The sequence below is a fragment of the Bos indicus x Bos taurus genome, chromosome 2 (genome assembly GCF_003369695.1).
Source record: "Bos indicus x Bos taurus breed Angus x Brahman F1 hybrid chromosome 2, Bos_hybrid_MaternalHap_v2.0, whole genome shotgun sequence".
Taxonomy (NCBI): domain Eukaryota; kingdom Metazoa; phylum Chordata; class Mammalia; order Artiodactyla; family Bovidae; genus Bos; species Bos indicus x Bos taurus.
In genome coordinates this window covers 85,618,276-85,643,053 of record NC_040077.1, presented here as the reverse complement: position 1 = coordinate 85,643,053, position 24,778 = coordinate 85,618,276, and the positions used below count along the sequence as shown (strand labels likewise).

The window sequence follows — 24,778 nt, the reverse complement described above, 5'->3', positions numbered from 1 at the left end:
GCAGATGTCTGTTGAGCATCTCCCATGTTCCCAGCACTGTGCGGGGGCTGGAACTGTAAGGTGACTAGAACGGAGTTCTGGTCCTCCTGGTGGATCACATGATCAGGTGGCTGAGACAGTTATTTATCCAGGTTATCAGAGGAAATGGTCAGTGCTGCAATAGAAGTAGAATCGTTCTGTTACTGCACAGACCCTGCGTGGCCAGAACTCTTATGTTAGGATCTGTGGCATTAAATTCTGCAGTTTCAAAACCATTGAATGTGGCAGATGTGTTCATGGTAAACTTTTTGGTCTCCACCCTGTCTCTCCCATCACATTTTGATCACTCTCATCTTTGTAAAAATGACCGGAAGTCTCCAAACAGAATTGCCTTTGTACTCCTGAGGGTTGGGGGGTCTTCTGTGCTCCAGATGTCTGATTATAGTACAAACAGACCTATTTGCTTTTAGTGAAACAAATGTTTTCTGTGTGCAACTGAGCTTATAAAATTTCATTAAGAAGCTAATCATTAGCCCTGATTAAGTAAACACTGGATGTTTGGCATGAATATTTTAACTTCCTATTTCCAAGCTGGCTCAGCCTTTTCAAGGTTACTGATTGTCAGCTGGGGCCAATAATTTTTCAGTCACTTGTGCAGTTTTCCACTCCATCGCCAGAGAATCTCTTTCCCCCATTCAGCTAGGGAAGAAAACTAAGGCTCTCCCAGAGCCCCAGACAGGAAGCTGGTTCTCTGATGCTCATTAGAGGACTTTTCTCTTGCAATTTAAATAGTGAATCTCCTCACTGTCTACTTCAGGGCAGGACAAGAGACTAAACTCGGCTTTTCTAATTCAACTTGAAACTGCCACCATTTTCTATTCCTCTATATTTGACTTTATAAACATTTAAAGCTTTAACAAAGATCAGAATTCTTTTTACTGATATTTAAGAACATGTAGAAGATGTGCTTAATTTACACTTTTATTTTCAAATCTAGGAAAGAGCATAAGTAATGAAGATACACAAAGCTTTTTAAGCCAGTGACTCAGACATTATTAATATCACTGTGAGCACGAAGAATTGGAATGGTGTTAAGATTTTCTCTGGGGAAGAATACATTATGACAACATTTTCCAAAATGTGTTTTTCAGAGACCACAATAAATTTGACTAGTGTTAAGAAGGGAAAATAAAGAGATATTTTGTGGCTAAATAAAATTGGGAAGTACTTCTACTGCAAATTTCCTTGTTTTCATGATTCACAATGTATATTGCTATATTAAAGTTTCTGGAAATTCCTACTATAAGGAAACCTGTTTAACTTTCATTGACATAGTGTTTTTCAAATTCATTTGGCTTCAAATGCCTGCTTTTTTTTTTTTTAAGCTGTCCCCTGGAACCAATCCTCAGAACCAATGTGATATACTTTGAGATATACTATTATGGAATGAGAGTCTCTGGAATCGTCTGTGGCAGTGGTTCTTGAACTTGAGCATTAGCATCCTGAAGGACTTGTTAAAATACAGGTTGCTGAGTCTCACTCCCATAGTTTCTGATTTGGGAGATCCAGGGTGGGGCTTTTTCTAATAAGTTCCCTGGCAATGCTGCTGCTGCTGCTTAGGGAATATGTGTTGAGAACCACTAGTCCGTGCTCAACCTGGAAGGAAAACAAGTTGCAGTGAATAGGGGTGGTACAACATGTGTGCAAGTTAATGTATTCATACAAGATACACTGATCAGACCTGCTGTGTGTCAGGCACTGTGCTAGGCCCTGGGGATACATTGGTGGTGGACACAGGCCTGATCCTTGCATTCAGGAGTTTACAGTATAATGGAGAGACAGGCAGTAAATGGGTAAAGGAAATGAGTTGTAGGTCCATAGGAATTGAGAAGAATGCAGTGAAGGAAGCCAACAGTGTGTGTTGATACTGAATTAAAGGTGGTTGCAAAAGATCTCTGAGGCGGCAGGGATGTTTCAGCTGAGACTGGCCTTGAGAAGATGGGGATGATGTTTCAATCTGGATAAAGCCATGAGCAAGGGCCATGATGGGTGGGGGAGAGAGCAGCAAGTTCTGGGATAGGAAACAGGAGTGAGAGAGTAGAAGAAAAAGAGGTTGGAGAGATGAAGCGCCAGGTCATTGGAGCTGAATGAGGGAGTCTGGATTTAATTCTAAATGCAAAAGGTTCTGATGACTATTGTAAACAGTAGCTCTGGGTGTTGTGTGGAGGAAGGATTGTGAGGGGAAGAGTAGAAGCTGTGAGACCAATAGGAAGACCAAAACTGGAGTCAGGATAGAAATGAAGTGCCTGGGATAGGGTGGTAGCTGTGGACAGGCTGCCACACACTTGTGTGCTCTAGGGGATGCCACTCACATGGATGACTTGTGATTGCTGGTGGTGAAGCCATGTGGGTTGCTTCCCAGTGTATCTCAGAGGTAGATCATACAGGATTTGATGATGGATTAAATGTGAAGGACAAGGAGCGGAGAGGTGCCAGGAATGAATCCTGGGCTCCTGCCTTGAGCAATGGAGAAGGGGCAGAAGCTACAGGAGGAGGAGCCATTTCTAAGAGAAAGGAGGGAACTAAACAGCTACTTCTCAGGGGGACAGTGAAGTCACCACAGACACCATCATTCTACAAATATAGTAACTGATTGTTTGCTAGTACACAAAAGACATGATATTGGAATCTAATCAGTACTCTTATTAGAGTTGTTCTGTATGGTGTGTATCAGTGGTTGCCTGGTAGCCCTGAATTAGATAACACATAAGGCCATTTAACACGAAGCATAATGTTGTCTTTCTCTAACAATTCAGAGAACACTTCAGAACCTCACAGAGACTGTTACTGTTGCTGTAAAACAAACCACCCCACAGCTGAGTGGCATGAAACAGCCACTGTATTATGCTCATGGATTTTGTGGGTTAGGAATTCAGACAGGGTGTAGCGGGATAGCGTCTCTCTGTTCCATGGCGTCTGGACTCAGCTGGAAAGACTTGTCAGCTGGGGGCTGAAATCATCTGGAGATGTCCTCACTCACGTGCCTGGCAGCTGATGCTATTTGTCAGCGTGAGCAACTCCACGTGGGTTCTCCACGTGGCCTGGGCATCCTCACTTCTTGGCCCCTACATGATAATTGAACTTCTGACATGGCAGCTCAGGGCTTCAAAGGCAAGTCATTGCAAAGATCTTAAATGTTTGAATTATCCTAAACAAGTAGCTGAATATGTGTTCTGCTCAATAGAATACTAGATAAGGAAGAGACTGCGGTGCCTGTATGCTGCCTCGGGGATAACTTGGAAAGAAGAGCCTGGTGAAGGGGAAGAACTGGCTGCTTTGCATTAAAACAGATGACAAGGATAGTCTCACTTTGGCTATGAGCTAGTGTTGTGATAAACAAGTATTTTTCCAGCCTCTTCTACTTGCCCAGCCCTTAGAGGTGAAGCAACAAAGCATAGTTCATGCTTATCAGATAAAAGGAGGATGTTTATAAACTAGGACATATAAGAACTAGTTTGAATTATTTAAAAACATTACCTGGATACAGATTTGCCAAAACTTCTATTCATAGATCCATTCCGGTGAGTTTCATTCATGAAGTAGCACTGTACAATGCTCCCTTAGAAATTATTCTTGATGGGGAATAGTCCAAAAAGTCTTGGGTAGTCCTTAATGACTGGAAGACACTGGTCTGAGTTGGATGGTCTAGTCCTAAGGTGAGATCTTTGATCTAAGACAATAGATTCCCAAAAAGGGAGTAAAAGAATCCCAAGAAGTATGCAAGGTGATCCATTGAGGGCAATGGAATACCCACTTCTATTTCTTAAAAAAATTTAATGTACATTTTGTGTGCATCTTATAGAATATTAAGTATGATAAATAGTAATGCATCTATGAAATTTATGATTAGATAATTAAAAATATAATTTTGCTTGTGTTAAAAATGTCTTTTACTGATGGAGTACTGCTTAAAGGCATGTTTTATCACATTTATTCCTTGTTGCTAATGGTTTTCAAACTTTATTATGCAGTTCACCCAGAGAAACAATTTTTCTCAGCTCAGTGGGAGTGATTAGAATTTGGGGAATTTACTCACACTTCCTAAGTTTACAAGAGAATGATTTATAAACGAAAATGCCAAATTTATTAATTTCCAATAGCTGGGAAACTAGATCTGTCATTTATATATGTTATGCTTTTATTCTTGGACAAGATGGTTTATTCAGGATATGATCCCGAGACAAGATATGTGTCTTTTGGACACAGAACTTCATTTTCTGAGCTTCTCTAGTGTTCAGGGCCCTTTTTATGTATGGCCTCTTAGTTACCACTCTGTATTCCTAGCTCACCTGGCTCACAGATGAGCACACAGGAAATGAGATGCAGGATGTCACCCACTCACTGTGGTTGGTATTCATTCCACCTTTCTGTCACCCTGGTAATTACAGGTGGCTATGGCAGCAATTAGATTTTGGCCACCAAAAATGAAAGCCTTGTCTGGTCAGCTCCTCTGTCAGGTGAGACTTCCCACCAAGTTGACATCCTGTGCATCTTCAGTCACTGTATCTACTAGAGAGAATGCTTATATGGCTCTTGGACATCTTGCAAAGTGCAAGTAAATTTCAGGGACCAAGGAGAGATGAGCTACTAGTTTTGAGACATGTTACTGGGAAAGCAATCAGGGAGGGCCTGGAGGAGGTTGAGGGCTAGGCCTTCAAAACGAAGACATCTCAGGCATTGAGAAAACGAGGAGGAGGAAGGCAGTTCTGGCTGAGGCATGCCTGACTGAGCAGAAGTCTAGTGCTCCAGGGCTTAGAGGGTCACTTGATCAGGGAGTGGGGGTGAGAGGTATGGGTGTTAGGGGAGGACTGCAGGGAGGGGAGCAGTAGGAGGTGAGAGAATCCTGTGGCAGGGAAAGTGGTCTCCTGGTAAGCATGGGCTTTCTCACTGCATATGCCTAGTGTGGCAGCAAAGCCCAGGAGACCTGCTTGGGGGAAGGGCTCTCTTTGGAGAGCTGCTCTTCAGCTGGAGGAAGTACATGACCATCCTGACCCCACATCATGGCTCCAGAGAACTGAGGGAAAGGGCTTCCTATGTCAGGACCGCCTGGGAACTCCAGGAACACAACAGCTGCACTTCCTTCCCTCTTCACCACACCCCTGACCTTGTGCTGCCAGAGAGGGGTCTACCCAGACACAGCTGGCAGCTTCTAAGGCCAGACCTCCAGTGACCTGAGGGATGTAATAGAAAGTCCCCACTCAGCCAAGTTGGAATCAAATCATCTCTTACCCCTGAATAAAATTTCCCTAGCAACCCCGGTCCTAGCTGAGTGACACAGATGTCTGGGATACACCTCAGCCTTTTGGGAAAATCCATCCTGGGAAATTCTTGAGGGATTGAGAAGCAGTAGATCCCACCTGTGACCCCACTTCCTTTATGTGTCCTTTATAAAGACTTTCTTTGATGGACCCACACCCACAAACTGTAGTCTCTTCAGCCCTCTCTTTTATTTATTTTTGGGGGGCCACTTGGCCTGTGAGATCTCAGGTCCCTGACTAGGGGCTGAACCTGTGCCCCTGGCAGTGGAAGCATGGAGTCCTAACTGCTGGATTGCCAGGGAAATCCCAGCTGTCTCCTCTTAAGAAACAGTGTTCCTGTTCTTCATCACTAGCACCCGTCCCCAGCACTGGGCCTGCATTGCCCTGTTAATAAAGGTGACCAGCCCACACTCTATCCTTTCTATGACTATGCCAACATATAGATTTCCTATGCTTGGAACTAGCCACACCAATAGTTTCATTTTAATAGGAGCCTCTAATCATTTCATATACAGGTTTGGGTAGCCAGAAACAAGGAAATAAATATTCCACCTTAAACAAAATTTTAATGTTGGTCCCCTAATTCCAGAAACCACTGGGTTTTCAGGAACTGGCATTTGTGAACTGGTTGTGGACATGAATGTCATTTGATCTGTAGGTCATATTGTAGTGGAGGTCTCTCTGGAACCAGACTGCATATCAGGCAGCCCACACTGGTGGGGACACAGTGAACTTTATTGGTAAGAAATGGTAGCTGAGCCTCATGACTTTTGTACCACCTTCTTAGCAAGCTTTCTCACCCACTGGATAAGTGAGGTACAAAACCAAGGCTTTGTTGAAAGCAATAGAATGGATAGGAAGTCTGAAGGGCTGGGGATCCTGGGATGGTCAGACAGTTTTGAAACAAGGCCAGGCCGTACCCATGGCGGACTGAGGGGTTGCTATCTTCAGTCAAGTTTAGATATAGACGAGAGCTGCAGACAACCTTGCCACTGACCCATCCAGACTCTTTGGCATCCCTGACCCCTTGTAGATGGCAGTTCTCTGCCTCACCACAGAAACCTACAAGCCATCCTCACTCAGACCTTTTTCTTGTTGTTTAGGTTTGATAGAGCCTAAAATAAATTAAGACAATACTCTAATTTATTTCTCCAAGGAATGTATATTGAGCACCTACTGTATGCCAGATGTGTGACGCTTTGTGACCCCATGAACTGTAGCCCACCAGACTCCTCTGTCCATGGAATTCTCCAGGCAAGAATACTGGAGTTGGGTAGTCATTCCTTCTTCAGGGCATCTTCCCCACCCAGGGATCCAACCCAGGTCTCCTGGATTGCAGGTAGGTTCTTTACTGTCTGAGCTACCAGGAAAGCCTGATGTGGTGCTAGGTTGATACAGAAATGAATAAGACTATCTCTGCCCTGGCCCATAGCCTGGTTGGCGGGAATCAGGAAAGAGGAGGGCGGACAATCAGTTATGATGGTGCTATGAAAGAAGATTGTACAGTAGAGGGAGTTGGGGAGAGAATCAGAAGAGATTTCAGAGGAAAGGTCAGTTGAACTGAGTGTGAAAAGACTCTCTCAGGTGACAAAAAACTCAAATCAGGGGCTCCCTGTTTTGTGATTATAAAACAAATGTTGTCATTATGTTATATCAAAATGTCCCTACTTCTTCTCAAGGGGGAATGTTTTGTGTTGATGATCTCAAAGCCCTCACACTTCCACATCCTTGCCAGCATTTGTTATCTGTGGCTTGCTGTGCACAAGAGAAGCCTAGGCACACAGGCTCAGTAGTTGGGCACACAGGCTTAGTTACTCTGCAGCCTGTGGAATCTTCCCAGACCAGGCATTGAACCCATGCCCGCTGCATTGGCAGGAGGATTCTTAATGACTAGACTACCAGGGAAGTTCATTTGTGGTCTTTTTGATGTTAGCCAAGCTCATGTCCTCTTTTGTTATCTTGTCATTATTTTATAATTTAGTGAAAAAAATAATCAATTCTATAACATTTAATGTTAGGCCATTTTCAGAAATACAGATGGTATGCAAAGCAAGATATATTTAAATTAAAAATCATTCCCTTCCATGAATACATAAGCTCAATAGAGAGAAGGTAACACTAGCAAGCAAGCAAATTATCCAGATACGTATTAGTGTTTAACCCACCCATCAAATGCCATATCCCCATGTCCTCTGGTGTTGGGTACATGAGTATTTGAGATCTTCTGGGGGAAGACTCCATTCTTGCCTTCTGTATACTCTCAGAAGCCATATTTTCAAGTGAGGATCCTAAGGGGCTCTTAGCTCATGTGAAAAAAGTACTAGCTATTCTGGCAATACTAAGCAATTTAAAGTTGTTGGAAACAAATATCCTCTGTAGTGCAGGTACTCCAATACTTTGGCCACCTGATGTGAAGTACTGACTCATTGGAAAAGACCCTGATGCTAGGAAAGATTGAAGGCAGGAGGAGAAGGGGGATGACAGAGGAGGAGATGGTTGGATGGCATCACTGACTCGATGGACATGAGTTTGAGCAAGCTCCGGAAGTTAATGATGTACAGGGAAGCCTGATGTGCTGCAGTCCACGGGGTCACAAAGAGACACAACTGAGTGACTGAAGTGAACTGATAGTGCATGTTTGTGAAGGCCAAGTGCACCACTGACCATTTTGTCCAAGGGATGTTGTCAAGTGGTATGGGTTTATTTGAGGTTATCCTGGAGCTGGAGAGATGCGTCTCCCATGTTCCTTTTCATCGAGAAATGCTGTTACATAACCGTCTCCACGTTCTGGGACCACTCACATCAGTCTGTTATTAGAGGGCTTGGGAGGCCTGCCATTTTGCAGTCTTCTCTCACTAAGCAGAAGGCTCTGTATGGAATCATTGCAGTGTGTTTAGCTGTCTGTCCTAGTGGCTCAGTTAGGACGGGCAGAGATGAATGTTTCCTTGCTTGTCGCTGTATAAAGTGGCCCAGTGTTTGTCTTCCTGACGACCTCAATGATTCTGTGGTGGCTTTACTTCTAATAAGTTAATAAAGAAGACTCATAGCAGATGTGTCTTGGGCAGCAAAACTCTCTTGTCAAGTGTCAGAAAGGTTTAGTGAGGGTGTTCTAATTTGGGGATACCTAGTTCAAAAGTTTTTAAGCTTTGGGGGAGGAGAGAAAGGGCACAGCATCCTTCTCCCAAGGGCAATTCCCCTCAGTTCAAGTTGCAACCCGGTCTGACTCTGCTGAACTACTGAGACTGGATGAGAAAGCAGGCCTTCATGGCAGCAGAGATATCGGGTTGGCCAAAAAAGTTAATTCAGGTTTTTCTGTAAGATGTTACAGAAAAATTTAAACAAACTTTTTGGCCAACCCAATATATTCTCAGCAAGTGTTTAGAGCTGCTGGAGGGTGGGTGTTTTAGGTGGTTCCATAAGGTAAAGACTACTGTGGGTCCCAGGAGATAAAGGATGAATCATGGGAGGCCCAGCTTTGGAGCCTGGCAGAAACTTTGATTACCTTTGGTTGGAGTGGAACAGATACAATGGCCAGGCCCATTGAAGTTGACTGCTTTAGGAGGGAGAGGAGGCGGGCAAAGCACTGCTGTGTGCCAGCTTTGAGCAGGCAGTGTCAGCCCTTCTACTGGTTAAAAAATACCACTTCTTAACAGTAACTTGCTTTATCCTGAGTCTCCTTATATAGTATTATTCCAAGGGGAACTAAAAGAATTAGGATAAGCCACAAAGATGTCAATAATGATGATGGCTAATATTTATTGGAAATTAGTTTCTGCCTATCTGGGTGGTGATCCTATTTTCATTTTACAGAAAAGAAAATAAGTCTCAGAGAAACTGAGACAAACTTATTGTTTGCCCAAAGTCACACAGCTTCTCAGTGGCAGAGGAGGGATTTAAAGTCAGGTCATTCTGACTCCAAAGCGTGTGTTCTTTAAGCCCTAAGAGGATGCCTCTAACGAAAGCGTGTGTGTGTCCATGTGTCCATTCCTGTCCTGCAGGAAAGGTCAGGGTGGATCAAAGGTCACTGAAGCGTCCTGAGGGTGGAAGCAGGTTCTTCCTTGGTGAGGAATTCATACCGGCTAGTAAGATCCTATGTGGCGTTCTGAGAGAACACAGAGAATGTGGAATCAGGAAACCCAGACTCCTCCAAAGTTGGTGTGTGACTTTTAGCAAGTCATCCAACTCTGAGTCAGCCTTGATTCTTGTCCTATAAAATGAGGATAACAATACCTACTCGATCAGTCTCCCTGACTTTTCCTAAGAATAAGCTGATGCATTTGTGTAGGACAATGCTCTGGCAACTGTATGGAGCATTATACAAATCACAGTTTTCCCAAGTTTAGTAATAAACATAATGTTTTGTTGTTTGCAAAGGAACATTTTGCATATCAATTATTTAAAACCTTGTGGCTCAGAGGTTAAAGCGTCTGCCTGCAATGCGGGAGACCTGGGTTCGATCCCTGGGTCGGGAAGATCCCCTGGAGAAGGAAATGGCAACCCATTCCAGTATTCTTGCCTGGAGAATCCCATGGGCAGAGGAGCCTGGTGGGCTACAGTCCATGGGGTCGCATAGAGTTGGACACGACTGAGCGACTTCACTTTCACAGGATAACGAAGAGTTTTAGATGGGAAACAATATCCAGTGCTTTACTATTTTATGTTTAATTACTTACAACTAGCTTTTATTAGAGCAAGCCTGTTGCTTGTTTTGCTTTATTTTTGTTTGTTTTTTAAATAGTAAAGTCTTATTTGCAAAAGCAATTTTAGGTTTTTTGTTTCTAAACTGTGTTAATTCAAGTCTTGAAATCCAGGCAAAGAAAGAAGGTGAAGAACACCCGTACACTCTTCACCCAGCTCTTAGGATTGTTAGCATCTTGGTGTACTGAGCCGATCATCCAGATCTCAGGTCCTGATAACTGCATTGGTGGTTCTTATTATCAGTGTTATGTGTAAACTCAGTTTCTATAGTACCCACCTGGAGGCTGGAAAAAACTTGTAAAGAAATATTAATCATTTTAGTCAAGGTGATTTTTTATGGACCACAGAAATTGTTTTTATGAGTTTGCTTCTGCCTCTCCTATTAGACATCGTTGTTGAAGAAATTGTTAATGAACTAATTAAAAGCGACCAGGAGCCTAGGGTGGGGCCCTAACAGAAAGTAAACTTCTCTTCTCACTGGTTAGCTCATGGGAACCAAGGGCAGTTCCAAACTGTGGGCTTCCTTAGATGTTCTTAGCGGTAAAACCTTCTCACCATGATATTAGAATTATGGTTTCTCCGGGAAAAACTACTTACCAAATACATTACAGTTAAAAACACTGCTCCTTCTACACTTGGGATGCGGCACAGGGCATCTGTGAACTTGGTTACCTTTTAGGATTCAGGGAGAGGTGGTTCCCTGAAGACCTGCTTGGTTTTCATCAGAAACTCATGATGATTGCCTTTGGATTGGGTGAATGTATTTTACTGTTTCATTGGCAACAGAACTCGAGCATGTTTTCTAAGCTGTAGGACTAGAGGACTAGAACCCTTTTCTATGTTATGTTTCCTCTGACTCTCAAGAAATGTTTCTGGCCAAATACAATCAGGGCAACAGAATAAATAGCAGCCTAGCATGCTGCAGTCAGTCGATGGGGTTGCAAAGAGTCAGACACGACTTAGTGACTGAACTGAACTGAACTGTCAATTTCCCCAGGCAGAGTCTGCCCTAAAAGGACTTCTGGGGACTTCCCTTTCAGTCCAGTGGTTAGGACTCTGCACTTCCACTTCAGGGGGTATGGGTTTGATACCTGATTGGGGAAGGAGGATCCCATATGCTGTGCAGTGCAGCCAAAAAATAATATAAATTATTTTGTTAAAATGTGCCAACAGATCACATGTCTGGTGAGGTGCTTAAAAACGTAGATTAAAAAAAAAAGGAACTTCTGTCCCTTGGAAATTTCTGGGCACTGGTAAGATCCCAACGGTCCTCTGGTAATCTACTGGTGACGTCACAGTGAACCCACAGATTAGGCATGAACACTTCCGTGTCATACTTGCACTTAGTTTTCTAGATTTATTGTGTACATCCTTACCCAGTACAAATTTGTCAAAGGTTTCATTAACTGTCCTAAGAGATTTTGAAGAGAGATCTTGCTTGTGCCTGTTTTTAAAGCATATACGGTTTAATCCAACACCCCATTCTTTTGCCAGAACTTCACTTTTATGTCTCTACATGAGCAGGACATAACATGAATTGCTTCATCTCTTTTCATGACTTTGCCATTTCTTTTCTTCCTTGTACCTGAATTGTTGCATGGGTGTATTTTTTTTAAAAAACTCTTAGATATGCCCTTCTTTATGTTGTGCAAGGGAGAATGTATTTTATTTGCCTGCTTATATACTTTAAAGCAGCTTTATTGAGATATAATTGACATACAATAAAGTAGACATATAATAAACATAGATTTTCAAAGCTTTGACATGTCTGGTTGTTTAGTTGCTCAGTGGTGTCCAGCTCTTTGTGACCCCATGGAATGCCACATGCCACGCTTCCCTGTCCTTCACTATCTCCTGGAGTTTGTGCAAACTCATGTCCACTGGGTTGGTGATGCCATCCAACCATCTCATCTTCTGTCGCCCCCTTCTCCTCCTGCCCTCAATCTTTCCCAGCATCAAGGTCTTTTCCAGTGAGTTGGCTCTTCACATCAGGTGGCCACAGTATTGGAGCTTCAGCTTCAGCATCAGTCCTTTGACGTGTTTGCACCCATGAAACTATCACCATAACCAAGATAATGAATATATCCATCATCCCCAGCAGTTTCCTTGTGCCTCTTGGTAACCCGTTCCTCCCACCCTTTCTAATCCCTGCCCCAGCTTCCTTAGGCACACCCTGATCTGCTTTCTGTCACTGTACATTAGTTTGCATTTCCTACAATTGTATGTAAATGAATTCATATAGTACGTAATCTTTTTTTGGTCTGACTCCTTTCATGCAGCTTAATTATTTTAATTCATCCATGTTGTGGATCACAACAAACTGTGGAAAATTCTTCCAGAGATGGGAATACCAGCCCACCTTAACCTGCCTCCTGTGAAACCTGTATGCAGGTCAAGAAGCAGCAGTTGGAACTAGACATGGAACAACGGACTGGTTCCAAATTGGGAAAAGGGTACGTCAAGGCTATATATTGTCATCCTGCTTATTTTTAACTTATATGCAGAGTACATCATGTGAAATGCCAGACTGGATGAAGCACAAGCTGGAATCAACATTTCCGGGAGAAATATCAATAACCTCAGATATGCAGATAATACCATCCTTATGGCAGAAATTGAAGAGAATCTAAAGAGCCTCTTGATGAAGGTGAAAGAAGAGAGTGAAAAAGCTGGCTTAAAACTCAACATTAAAAAACTAAGATCATGGCATCTGGTCCCATCACTTCATGGCAAATAGATGCAGAAATCATCGAAACAGTGCCAGACTTTATTTTCTTGGGCTCCAAAATCACTGCAGATGGTGACTGTAGTCATGAAAGTAAAAGATGCTTGCTCCTTGGAAGAAAAACTATGACCAACCTAGACAGCATATTAAAAAGCAGAGATATTACTTTGCTGACAAAGGTCCGTATAGTCAAAGCTATAGTTTTTCCAGTAGTCATGTATGGGTGTGACAGTTGGACCATAAGGAAGGGTGAGTGCTGAAGAATTGCTACTTTTGAGCTTTGGTGTTGGAGAAGACTCTTGAGAGTCCCTTGGACCGCAAAGAGATCAAACTAGTCAATCCTAAAGGAAATCAGTCCTGAATATTCACTGGAAGAACTGCTGCTAAAGCTGAAGCTCCAATACTTTGACCACCTGATGCAAAGAGCTGACTCATTAGAAAAGACCTTGATGCTGGGTAAGATTGAGGGCAGGAGGAGAAGGGGACAACAGAGGATGAGATGGTTGGATGGCATCACTGACTCAATGGACATGAGTTTGAGTAAGCTCCAGTAGATGGTGACAGACAGGGGAGTCTGGTCTGCTGCAGTCCATGGGGTTGCAAAGAGCAGATACCACTGAGTGATTGAACAAGAACAACAAATCCATGTTGTAATGTGTAGCAGTAGTTCATTCCTTTTAATTGCTGAATAGTGTTCCACTGTATGGAAATACCACAGTTTGTTTATCCATTTGTCTCTTGATAGAGATTTGGATTGTTTCCATATTTTGGTTATGAAAATAAAGCTGTTAGAACTTGTGGTTGCCAAGGGGGAGGAGCGGTAAGGGAAGGATGTTTTGAAAGTTTGAGATTAGCAGATGCAAACTGTTGTATATAAAATGGATAAAGAACAAGGTCCTACTATATGTACATGACTTGGTGACTGAACAACAGCTGCATGGCACCGAGAACTATATTCAATATCCTGTACTAAACCATAATGGAAAAGAATATGAAAAGAATATACATAACTGAATCACTTTGCTGTACAGCAGAAACTAACAGAACATTGTAAATCAACTGTACTCAATAAAATAAATTAAAGAAAGCTGTTACAGGCATTCATGTATAGGTCTTTGTGTGGACAGATGCTTTCTGTTCATTTGGGTAAACTCCTAAATACCTGAATCATTTAAGTCTGTATTTAACTTTTAAAGAAATTGCCAAACTATTATCTGAAATGATTCTGCCCTTTTACATTCCCACCAGTGGTGTATGAATGTTTCAGTTTCTCTACATCCTCACCAACACTTGATATTGTCAGTCTTTTTAACTTTAGCCATTTTAGTAAGTGTGTAATATGATTTTGATTTGCATTTCCCTAATGATCAGTGTTCTTGAGCATTAGTTCATGCACTTATTTGCTATCTGTATAATATCTGTTCACATCTTTTGCTTGCTATTTGATTGGATTGTTTGTCTTCATATTAGTGAGTTTTGAGAGTTTTTTGATATATTTTAGATAGAAGTCCTTTATCCTATATATACGTTAAAATATTTTCTTTCACTCTGTGGCTTGTCTTCTCATTCTCTCAACACGGTATTTCAGGGACTTCTCCAGTGATCCAGAGGTTAATGGACCTACACTTGCAGTGTAAGCAGTGTGGGTTGACTCCTCTTAGATCCCTTAGGAAACTTAGATCCTACATTCTGTGTGGTGCAGCCAGAAAACAAACAAACAGAAAAATCAACAAACAAACAAAAAACCGAGTGTATTTCAAAGAGCAGAAGTTACTGTTTTTGATGAAATTCAATTTTGTGCTTTTATGGGTCATGCTTTGGTGTTATAGCTAAGAAATCTTTGTTTAATGTAAGGTTACAAGGGATTTCTCCGATGTTTCCTTCAGAATGTTAAGTTTTGCATTTAGTTCTATGTTCCATCTTGATTTAATTTTTGTCCAGTGTGCAAGATATGGGTTGAAGCTTTTTTTGTTTGTTTAATTGTTTCAGTGCCATTTATTGACAAGACTATCCTTTCACTGGTGAGTTGCCCTGGAACCTTCTTTGAAAATCATGTGGTGTCCATATATGTGTCTTTACACCAATACACTAAATTGTTTCGATTACAGGAGTTTCATGATAAAATCTGAAAATCAGGTAGTGTTTGTTCTCCAACTCTATTCTTCTTGCCAGCTAGTATTTTTTACTTCTGAGAATTTTGTTCTTAGGTCTAGACTATTAGAGCAAGAGTACTAAGTATAATGAATAATAACTTGCATTTTGTTTGCCAAGACTGATAACTATTCAAAGAGTCAGCAAGAGCATGAGCAATGAAATCAGATCTGGTTCTGAAACATGGTTCTATCACTGATTAACTGTGTGACTCTGGTCCAGTTACTGAAAGTCTCAGGCGCCTCCACTGTAAAATAGGGGTGATAACATTTACCTCATAGTATTATTTTAGGAACAAATTAGAAAATATACAAATCTCTGATATAATTTTTGCTTAATATATGTTAATTTAGTTTAAAAAATTAATGCAACAAAATATATAGTATTCAGTTACCAGATATGGAGAAGGCAATGGCACCCCACTCCAGTACTCTTGCCTGGAAAATCCCATGGATGGAGGAGTCTGGTAGGCTGCAGTCCATGGGGTCACTAACAGTCGGACACAACTGAGCGACTTCACTTTCACTTTTCACTTTCACGCATTGGAGAAGGAAATGGCAACCCACTCCAGTGGTCTTGCCTGGAGAATCCCAGGGGCGGGAGCCTGGTGGGCTGCCGTCTATGGGGTCGCACAGAGTCGGACACGACTGAAGTGACTTAGCAGCAGCAAGGCAGATATAATCAAAATGTCTTTGGCATTCTCATTTCTCTTATTTTATCTTTTTTTTTGGCCATATGACTTGCAGGATCTTAGCCCCTACTAGGGATCTAACTGGGCCCCAGCAATGAGAATACAGAGTTCTAACCACTGGACCACCAGGGAATTCCTATATTTTATCTTCATTTTAAAGTCTTTTGAATGATTATTATTTAGTTTCAAGAATTATAGTTTTGAGGTTTGAATTTGAAACGCTTTTAGATATAGCAAAATGTACTAGTGTTTCTCATACATCTGTGTTACATTCAGATGGATGGGTTAAAATACCAACAGAGGTGGTTGAATGAGATTATTCAGTGCTGGGGGTGTGTAGAGGCAGAGATAAACCATCACTTTTGAGGCATAGAATATTCCAGCCAAGAAAAATCTGGCTCCATGGGATCACACATGCATGGAAGATGAATAACGATTGTAAATCTGAATTTTTCTTTGATGGTGACTTGGGGTAGACATTGACCTGTCTCTCCTGTGTCTAGGGGAAGGTAAAACTTGAGTTTTCACTGAAAATTGAATTAAGCAATATTTTAAAAAATCTTCCATATATCATAAGAAAAATACTAATAACTGAATTTGGAAATGGATAAAAGATATATACAGGGAGTTTGAAGTTGAAGCCAGAATTTTTAGTAGACATATGAAAAGAATCTTAACCTCAGTTGTATGTAGTGAAATATAAATCAAAGCCTCAATGAAATAACATGTTGGGTACATCATATTGGCAAAGAGTAATAAGGTTGATAATAGCAAATATTGGCAAGGATGTCAGGGAAAGTAACTAATTAACTTGTGCCTGGTGGGAGTATAAATTGGTAAACCATTTTTGAAAGCTATTTGGCAATACCTAATAAAGTTGAACATGAATATTCCCTGAGATCCAGCCCTTTCTTTTCTTGGTGTTTACTCTAGGGGAGTAATACATACATATTCTGGGAGAGACATGGACAGAATGTACATTGCAACATCCTTTCTTGTAGTAAAGAATCAAAAACTGCATAACCTGTCTCTCTGCCTTTCTCTCCCTTTGTCTGTCTGTCTCACACACATATACATAGCGAGTTATTTATAAGTCACAGTACTCATGACATTTACCCCTAAAGCTGTTTTTTAAAAAACAGAGTTCTGAAACAGATGTAAAAAAATGTTAACGTGTTTGATTTTGCTGGTGGGACATATAGATCTGGTATTTTCTATTCTTCTCTGTATTTGTGAGCTGTTAAAAAGAAATATGATTTTTGTTTCCCTTGTTTGCTTTTTTTCTTCTTTAAAAATTTCTTTTAATTTCTCACTTCAGACCAAGTAAGAGATTCAGACCAGTCTTTCCCTTTCTGTATGTTGTTTGATTTAAATCTTTAATGTGTCTTTGGCTCTTTTCCTCACATGATTTGATGTATCTCCAAGGTACTTATTTTGTGTCCAGCGTTCTTTAGACATTTGTTTGCTCCTGCTCATCTCCACTCAATATACATGATCTGGTTAGTTATTTCTCCACTCCTTTGGTAGTAGTGGAGATTTGAGTTGGCTGGAACTTAACTTTTGTGTTTCATGACAGGAAAGCTTTGTAGAGTTTTTTTTTTTTTTTAATTGCTATTTGCCTGTCTTGGTATTTAAGATATTTCTGTGTAGGGAGGGATGTTTGTTTTAGTGTACGACAGATACGTACAATGAAGATTAGATCATGCACTTCTCACTAGAATTTCCAAAGAATTGTAATAAACAATTCTTAATCTTCAAAAGAGAGGCTTGTGGTGTCCCCTCAGTCGGCCGGCCTGACACAGTGTTGTTTAGCTGCCAGAATGACTCTCTGCCCAGGTCAAGCTCACTTTACATGGACATGCTTCTAGTTCCCCATTTTCTTTCATCTGCTTCTTTGGTAAACAGATGACAGAAACTTCCTCTGCCTGATCCTTCTATGACATGCTGCAAATTTAGCTCAGACGCCAGCTGGCTGTGTGTGTCTTTGGCTATTCATAGAAAGGGAGGGTTTAACCTTCCTTCCTTCTGAAGAAACGTGAATTTTTTCCATGAGTCTGAATATCTGTTTGCCAAGGGCTATTTGGAATTGAAGCTCCTAGGGAATAGAAAAAGATCTCTTTTTGTGAACTTGAACGATCTTCTAAAAAAACATTGATAATTTATTTCTTTAAAAAAATTAATTTATTTTAATTAGAGAATAATTACTTTACAATGCAGTGATGGTTTTTGCCATACATCAACATGAATTAGCCAAAGGTATACTTGTGTCCCCCCAATCCTGAACCTCCCACCCACCTCCCTCCCCAACCTATCCCTCTGGGTTGTCCCAGAGCACCAACTTTGGGTGCCCTGCTTCATGCATCAAACTTGCACTGATCATCTATTTTTTATATGGTAATATACATGTTTCAGTGCTTCTCAAATCATCCCGCCCTCACCTTCTCCTGCTGAGTCCATAAGTCTGTTCTTTACATCTGTGTCTCCTTTGCTGCCCTGCATGTAGGATCGTCAGTACTGTCTTTCTAAATTCCATATATATGTGTTCATATACAGTATTTGTCTTTCTGTTTCTGACTTACTTCACTCTGTATAATAGGTTTCAGGTTCTTTCACCTCATTAGAACTGACTCAAATACATTCCTTTATGTATTTATGTATCCTCAAATACGTTACTTGTCCTGAGTTTTATGTATGTACCACAACTTCCTTATCCATTCATCTAGGTTGCTTCCGTGTCCTGGCTATTGTAAGTAGTGCTGCAGTGAACACTGGGGTACACGTGTCTCTTTCAGTTCTGGTTTCCTTGCTGTGTATGCCCAGCAGTGGGATTGCTGGGTCGTATGCCAGTTCTATTCCCGGTTTTTAAGGAATCTCCACAATCTTCTCCATAGTGTCTGTACCAGTTTGCATTTCCACCAACAGTGTAAGAGGGTTCTTTTTTCTCCACACCCTCTCTTGCATATATTGTTTGTAGACTTTTTGATGATGGCCATTCTGACTGGTATGAGATGATACCTCATTGTGGTTTTGATTTGCTTTTCTCTAACACTGAATGATGTGGAGCATCTTTTCATGTATTTATTAGCTATCTGCATGTCTTCTTTGGAGAAATGTCTGTTTAGGTCTTTTTCCCACTTTTTGATTGGGTTTTTTGTTTTTCTGGTATTGAGCTGCATGAACTGCTTGTATATTTTGGAGATTAATGCTTTGTCAGTTGTTTCATTTGCTATTATTTTCTTCTATTTTGAGGGCTGTCTTTTCACCTTGCTTACAGTTTCTTTCATTATTCAAAAGCTTTTTAAATTTAATTGGGTCCCATTTGTTTATTTTTATTTTCATTACTCTGGGAGATGGGTCATGGAGGATCTTGCTGTGATTTATGTTGGAGAGTGTTCTGCCCATGTTTTCCTCTAAGAGTTTTATAGTTTCTAATTTTATATTTAGGTCTTTAATCCATTTTGAGTTTATTTTTGTGTTTGTTTCTGATGTGTGCTTGCTTTTGAGTTGTTTTCTCCTCTGTGTTCCTGGGTGTTGTAAAGACCACACAACCATTTAACTGTTGGTCATCTCAGAAAGTCCACTTGGACAACAGAGAGAATGAATGCAAATGGTGCAGAACATGTAGCTTGGCTACAATGCCTGAAGGCTACTCTTGTCCTGGTCTGCTCCTGGATTCTAGTTTTGATCCAGAAACTACCCCAAGGCAGCCTATAAGATACCAGCTGGGCTCTGTGACTGAACTGGAAGTCTGGCTCAGGGCTTTCAAAGTTCGTATTGAGCAGGAGCCAGTAGGGCTTCTTGAGAGTCCTGGGCAAAATGTGTGCATGTCCCAGTTCAAAAGAGATCTTTTTCTTGTCTGTTTAGACTTCTTGCCCCAGGCTTGGTCAGAATTGAACAGGTTTTGGGACAATATTTACTACAACATTAGTCTCAGTGGGATTCCCTCGTGGCTCAGATGGTAAAGAATCTGCCTGCAGTACAGGAGATCTGGGTTTGATACCTGGGTCAGGAAGATTCCCTGGAGAAGGATGGCAACCCACTCTAGTATTCTTGCCTGGAGAATTCCAGGAACAGAGGAGCCTGGTGAACTATAGTCCATAGGGTTGCAAAGAGTCTGATATGATTGAGTGACTAACACTTTGTCTGAGTGCATTTGGTAATTTTCATAAATCTTTTAACATCACAAATATCAAATTACTATGTCCCTGCTTTTATTTTTTTCTGATGTCCTAAATTTGCAAACTGGTTACTGGATGTAAGTGTCTTTATGGTGATGGCTGGATGTTTCAATTTTTGTATTTCTATTAATAACATCTATCACAGTGTCTGGAAGATAATACCTTCTCAATATGTGTCTGTACCTAGAAAATACGGCTGAATATATGGTGGTAAAACATATTCCAAAGTCACTGTTCTAATAATCAGTTTTTTTCAGCTTTTCTGTTTTCATCTCTCTTAAATCAAAGTCTTAGATGGTTTCTAACATCATTTGTACTGCTTCCTATAATTCTTCCTTCATACCTGTTCCCCCGAATTTTGTTCAGTCAAAAATACATAAGGCTTTATTTTCTCCCTTGGGCTTTGTCCTTCATATTCAAATGATTTTAAACATTGTTTGTATCTCTGTCTGATTCTTCTGTTATATCAAGCTCTTGCTGGTTGGTATGCCTGCTGACCCTGGATTTTGGGAAATTAGTTGTTTCTACATAGGTCTGTGGTTTGTGAGCTCACTTTCAGTGAAGTTTTAGTCTGTGGGAATCCTGGGTTACCTGGATCAAGGACGCATCTCTCTGGATACGTGTTTTTTCTTCTTGGCACCATATGGGTATCCTTGGCCTAGAACCAATTTTTATAACTATTTCGCAGCTCGAAAGTTTCGAGACTATACAGGGGGCTTCCCAGGTGGTGCTAGTGGTAAAGAATCCACTTGCCAATGCAGGAGACACAAGAGACGTGGGTTTGATCCCTGGGTTGGGAAGATTCCCTGGGGTAGAAAATGGCAATTCACTCCAGTATTCTTCAAATCCTGAAACCACAGGAGGGCAGACTCTGGGGACTCAGTGGAGACACTTTTATTCTTCCACTAAGAATCTAGGCCAAGGCACTGGTGTGCCATCTGCCCAGGGAGTGTTTAGCTTTTTCTGGAGCCCACCTTTGTTCTTTAGGAATCTTTCTTCAAGATCACTTTCTAGGTCTTCCAGTTTCAGTTCTCCACCTCACCTTCCATCCCGGAGCAAGTGTTCAGTCCCAAGCCCCTGGAGTATGGCTTCTCCCTGCAGGATAATAAGCTCATGTGCTTCCAGCTTTGGTTCTCAGTTTATTCCTTATTTCTTGCCCCAGACCATTTAACTTTTGCAAGCTCATTTAAATGAACGTTTCCTATGTGTTTGTCATGTTTTCCCCAGAATTTCTTAGGGATTATAAGGGAAAGTTTTTTTTGACTATCAAGGCAAGTTCTATGATGATGTTCTTGCTTCCATTTTTTTGGTTTGTGTTTGAATTTTATGTTTAAATTCCTTTTTCATTGTTCAGATCTTTTGCTCTTGGTAGATGTACACCCTACATTTTGTAAGCAAGGTTTCTGTGTGTGGGCTACGACCCATAGGACACAAAAGGATGATTGCTGATGTCTCCTAGACATCTGGAATAGAGGCTAACAAACTAAAGTCCTATAATCTGTTTTTAATTGGATAATAATTGCTTTATAATGTTGTGTTGGTTTCTGCCATACAACAGTGTAAATCTGTCATAATTTTATATATATATATATGCCATCCCTCTTGAGCCTTCCTCCCCTGTCCCATCCATCTTGCTTGGTGATCATTTGCTTCCACTTTTATAAAGAAAAAAGTTTCAAGTTGGTAGCCAGGACCCCCAGTTCTTTGACATCAGTTTGCTGTGTTGGGCAAGCCATACAACATATCCAAGGGCTCAGAGTCCATATCTTTTAAATGGTGGTAGCAAGGCTTAACAACAAAGTTCTGAAAGATGTGTCTCCCCTGATACGGATGTTATAAGATTTAAGTAATAGAATAGATGAGAAGGCATTCTGAAAAAAAATTAAAAGCACTGCATCAATACCAGATGGGTTTTGTTTCTTCTTAGATACCGTAGGGATATCATTGGCCAATGACCTATTTTTACTAGTATTATTATTAGCATTTTCTTTTCCCCGGAGCCTTCCCTCTCTTTCTACCATTGCATCTCCTACTCTATTTATCTAGCTTATGACAAGTAGAGTGGCCCTTTACTTAGAAAGAGGATGAACTGCAACTTCTGGCTGGTTTCACCTCGTTGGGTATGGTGATGGATGTGACTCTGTTATTCATCCCTCAACTTATGATCCTGTACATCACTCAGGTTCCTTGCTTGAGAGCAGGTGTTGGCAACCCTTGGTCAATAGTAGTAATGCATTGTTATTTTGGGTAAGGTCTTAATAACACATGAAATTGTTTATATGATTCTGCTGCTTCAGTGAACCAAAGAACTGCCTGAATATAGATCTTTTCTGCTGTTGCCTGTTTATGGCTTGTCACTGAAGGAGAGTATCAATTGGCATAGGTGTTCAGAAAGCTATAGGAAACCTTTAAATGCATATTAAGAGGAAAAATAGGATTTATAATCAAGGAGTTGTAAAAACATGATCTCATGTAACACACCCATATTATAATATAAAAACTTCAATTTGAACAAGTCATGTCATAAAAGGAACTACTGGATGAGTAAAGCCTGTTATATAATGATGGACCAACCAGATTTGAATATTGGTATTTTTTGGCTTTTATTTGAGGCCAAGTTCTCAAACAGAGCATTGACTATGCTTCAGGTCAAATTAAAGTCATAATTTGGGTTGGGTTAGTCCTTGTTTAAATCACTTAGGTGAGGTTTTATTTGTTGAACCAAACTCTGGAACCAGTTCAATTTATTAACGAACATATAATTATATAACTTTTATCCTAGGGCCCAATAGATACTTTTCAGTTATTATAGAGGATTCAAAGAGAATATAAAGCTAAAAAGGAAAGTGCTTGTAGAAACATCAATAGAAGAAATAGAATAGAAGTAGAAGACATTTGTGAAAGTCTGATCTCAGTTATTTGTATAGTTCACTGTATAAATTAATACTTGATTCTCAAATAAGCAAATATGCTTTTAAACACTGAATCTTTATTTTCACAGAAAGGATGATATGGCAATAAGAGGGTTAACCGTGGTTTTATATCTTACTGAATTTTCTAAGCCATGGTGTTATAATAGTGTTAGTAGCTCAGTCCTGTCCAACTCTGTGATTCCATGGGCTGTAGCCTGCTGGGCTTCTCCATTCATGGAATTCTCCAGGCAAGAATACTGTAGTGGGTTGCCATTTCCCTCTCCAGGGGATGTTCCCAACCCAGGGATTGAACCTGGGTCTCCTGCATTGCAGGCGGTCTCTTAACTGACTAAGCTACCAGGGAAGTCCTTTTCTAAGGCATATCATTATCTAATATGGAATAGTAATGTGACTGCCCTACTTCCTCTTATATGTAGTGATTGCCTGCAGCATACATAGACAACATAAATTCCCAGTTAATTCAAACCCCCTTTTTTGACCCACTGAAAAGTTAGTTAATCTCTTCATAAAACCTGTTGACCAGACCTCCTAACAAATAGGCTGGCTAGAAGATCAGTTCTTGTCATGTTCCCGGCCTACCATCTGTTTTAGATATTAGTGAGTCATGAAATGCCTAAAAGCTATAGTCTGAAAGAGACTGAGAGCAGAGGACCTGAACTGTCAGAAAACAAAATAACAGCCTTGGGCTTCAAGGGCTGTTAGGTATATTGTCTAATCAAGCAATGATAGGAATGATGATTAAAATCAATAGTGACTCTACAAATGTCAAAACTAAAACGCATCCTAGTTTCTGGAGAAACCGCCAGATGGTGCATAGGCTTTGGTTACCTTTGTTATAGGATAGCTGCTGAAAGTTTGTAGCGGAGGCCATGCATGTAGACTAGTTGAGTTTGGTCAGTTTATGCTGAGCACCTAGTACGGGCTTTCCCTGTGGCTCAGCTGGTAAAGAATCCACCTGCAATGCAGGAGACCTGGGTTCGATCCCTGGGTTGGGAAGAGCCCCTGGAGAAGGGAAAGGTTACCCACTCCAGTATTCTGGCCTGGAGAATTCCATGGACTGTATAGTCCATGGGGTCGCAATGAGTTGGACACGACTGAGTGACTTTCACTTCACTTCACTTGTTCACCTAGTATGGTGGTACTATAGGGAGAGAGGTAAGACCTATTCTGTACCCTATGAGAGTTCTCAGTCTTCGAGGGAAGATATTGTTACTGAACCAAACTTGGATCTGCTCGCCTGTGTGCAGTGAAGACAATCTACTGATACTGGATTGTGGTGAAGGAACATGCAGCGTTTATTGCAAGGCCAAGCAAGGAGTATGGGTGGCCGATGCTCAAAACTCCTGAACTCCTTGATGGCTTTCAGGGAAAGGTTTTTAAAGTCAGGGTGATGGAGAGGGTTTTGGGGTGTATGATCAGCTTATGGCCATTCTTCTGGTTGGTTGGTGGTGAGGTAGTTGTGTGTCAGCATCCTCAACATTCTGGTTCCAACTTGTCTGGGATCTGCGTGCTTATGTCAGCATGCAGTTAACTTCTTCCTCTTGGTGGAGGTTTCAGTATCTGCAAAACAACTCAAGGATGTGGCTCAGGATATTATCTATAGCCCTCGAGGAGGAACTAAAGGTCCTAGATTTTATTTAGTGTCTGTATTATTTTCTCTTTTCTTTGTTCCTGCATTTTCTCATTTTGATTAAATGTTTTTCTACAAACGAGGCAGGTAGAGGACTCGGATGAGGGTTCTGTCCTGGGAAGGCCCCATAGGGTCCTTCTGGGTTACAGTATCCCACAACTATCTGTGCTGTGACTATAATGGCTACCATGGAGCACTTGCTGTGCATGCACCAAGCCTCATACCTACCGAGGACTTACTTACATTGTCTTGAATGCTCTTATCAGTCCTCTAGGGAGGTATTATCTCCAATTTACAGATAGGGAAGCAGTATTTTTTTCCCCTGCCTGTTATCATGCTGCCTCACAGCCATGCAAAGGACTTAGTCTGGAATCTGACAGGTGAAGGTCTAATCTTGACTCTGCTATATACCTGTGGAGTCTTGAGGACATTTCTTACTTTATTTGAGCCATAGTTTCTTATCTGTACAACAGAG

General features: G+C 41.0%; 1 protein-coding gene across 9 annotated transcripts in view; it reads left to right on the top strand.

Annotated features, from left to right (window-relative positions):
• The window catches only part of ANKRD44 (ankyrin repeat domain 44), a 312,052-nt gene that overhangs the window by 141,221 nt on the left and 146,053 nt on the right, over window positions 1–24,778 (top strand). The window lies entirely within an intron of this gene.